We start from the raw sequence: 2,458 nt of genomic DNA, 5'->3' as shown, positions 1-2,458 counted from the left end.
TAAATAGTAGATTATAATCGAATTGGGAAACAATCGAGAAGAATTTCGACAAAATTTAACTTTTTTAGAAAATTGAAATCGAAGTTTTTGGAAAAAAAGTTCAAAAAAGTTTATCAAAACTTCCTAAAGTACTCCAAAAATAACTTATTGGAACGCTAATGATTGAATGCGAAATAGTATATACAATCGAGTTAACATAATCGAGAAGAATTTTTGAGAATTTCAACAAAATTTTTATAAAATTGAAATCGAAAATGAGTGGTTTTTCCAAAAAAAAATTTTTTTTTAAATTCACAAGTTTATCAAAAAAAATTTCGTCAAAGTTTCACTCTTATCGAAGTTAAAAATGGGCGATTATTTAAATAAAGCCAAAAAATTTGCCTTTTTATTAAAACTCCCTAAAGCACTCTAAAAATCATTAGTATTACATAGGAGTGCTAATGATTGAATACGAATAATTAAATAGTATATTACAATYGAGTTGGGAAATAATCTAGAAGAATTCTTTTAGAATTTCGACAAAACTTCACCTTTTTAGCAAATTGAAATCGAACTTAAAAATGAGCGATTTTTCCAAAAAAAAGTTCAAAAAATCCACAAGTCTATCAAAACTTTCTAAAATACTTCAAAAATAACTTATTGGAGAGCTGATTATTGAATACGAAAAGTTAAATGGTATATTATAATTGAGTTGGGAAATAATCGAGAAGAATTCTGAGAAATTCGTCAAAATTTCACACATTTTTATCAAAGTTAAAAATGGTCGATTTTTCCAAAGAAGTTTCTAAAAAATTTGTCAGTTTATTAAAACTGTAAAACACTAAAAATTWAATAGTATATTACAATCGCCTTAGAAAATAATCGAGAACTCCTTTAAAATTTCAACAAAATTTCACTTTCTTTGTAAATTGAAATCGAAGTTAAAAATGAGCGATTTTTCCAAAAAAAATCTACAAGTTTATCAAAACTTCCTAAAATAACTTATAATGTGTTGGAGAGCTAATGATTGAATTAGAATAGTTAAATAGTACATATTAAGTTCGAGATTTGATAGTTTATTTATTCATAATTACGTTTTTGTTTAAGTAATGAAATATTAGTTTTTGTATCGAAGTTGTTTCTATACAAATAAATGAGTTTTTGACATTTAATTGTCTCGCAACCTTGGTAATCCTTCATAAATTAATTCCCGACCATGGGATGTAATGACAAATTTCGCGACCTTTAAAAGCTAGGAATCGCTAGTGATTGTGAATAATAAAAAACAGTGGTAAATATCTAGTCAAAAAAGTAAAAATGCACGAATGTAACAATAAAAACATTAAAATTTATTGCACTTGTGTTATTACGCTTTAACTTTTACGATTATTGACGGTGATGTTATCAACTTGGTTATCATTGTCGTTGCATTTGTTTTGTTGCTTTTAACTATAATCGTTTTTATTTTAATTTGGTTTGCTCCGGATTTGAACCTCAATGTCTTGCCTGGTGCTTAATTACACTATTTTGCTCAATTTTATTATTATTTTTGGGGGAAAAAAATTGAAAAAAAGTTGGCGCAACCCGGGCTCGAACGTGCGATTTTTCTATAATTTTTTCAAATTTTGGGCTAAATTAAATGGTTAAAATGATTTTTCCACTTTTCCAGCTTCAATTTTTGTGTGAATTGTTATTAAAGTCAATAAAACTATGCATTTTCTTTGAAATACCGCCGTTTTGCCGTTGCGTAAAATTCCATCATCTTGCAATTTTATCATACTTTCAACCGGAAATGCCGAGCAAACCGGAATCGCGGTTATAACAATCCGTATTATCCCTAGGCACTTGTCCAAATAACTCACTCAACAATTTTTTTCTTCTTCTGTTTCAGGTGAGTTCCTCCAACAATGCGTGGAAAGTGCAAAACGTCGTGTCTTAAGTGCTTCTGAGTGGTGTATGAATGTTGTGATCTAACCTTTTAATGGAGTAAAAGTAGAACTTGTAATTGCATCGCTGTTCTAGACGTGGCTTTACTCGAGGTAAGTTGATTTTGATTCGACTATTATCTAACCGGAAACGCACATTGTGACATTTTCATGAACTTTTCTCCTTCCGGAAAAAAAGAAAACAAAAAAAAAACATTGCTGTAATAATAGCCTGGCATCAGTGTTGTCAGGTTTGGTGAAATTTTACCACATCTGGGGAATTTAATGCCACAATTCTAATATACATACTTTGGTGCTTTTTTGGAAACAAAAAACTTGATTGTTTCGCTAAATTTTTTCAAAAAAAAATGGAAACTCTACCAAATTGGTTAAAATACCAGATTTTACTAAACAGTCGAAAATGACAATTTCCTTTTCTCTTTTTCGAATGCGAATGTATATTTTTCAGCTAGAAACACAATTATTTTGCATATTTTTGTTAGAAAAAGCCAAAAAAATAAGAAAATGGACTGAAAATGATGTTATTTTTGCCT

The 2,458-nt window shown here is 28.8% G+C and overlaps 1 protein-coding gene across 1 annotated transcript in view; it reads left to right on the top strand.

Annotated features, from left to right (window-relative positions):
* Positions 1–2,458, top strand: part of LOC123011703 (zinc finger protein 609-like) — a 62,637-nt gene that overhangs the window by 8,415 nt on the left and 51,764 nt on the right. The window contains exon 2 of the mRNA XM_044409287.1: positions 1,871–2,018. The gene's annotated coding sequence lies outside the window, so the exon portion shown is untranslated. The remainder of the gene's footprint in view (positions 1–1,870; positions 2,019–2,458) is intronic.

The sequence above is a fragment of the Tribolium madens genome, unplaced genomic scaffold, assembly GCF_015345945.1.
Source record: "Tribolium madens isolate multiple individuals breed KSU strain unplaced genomic scaffold, Tmad_KSU_1.1 Scaffold_91;HRSCAF=231;Tcas5.2_LG7, whole genome shotgun sequence".
Taxonomy (NCBI): domain Eukaryota; kingdom Metazoa; phylum Arthropoda; class Insecta; order Coleoptera; family Tenebrionidae; genus Tribolium; species Tribolium madens.
This window is presented reverse-complemented; position numbering and strand designations above follow the sequence as displayed.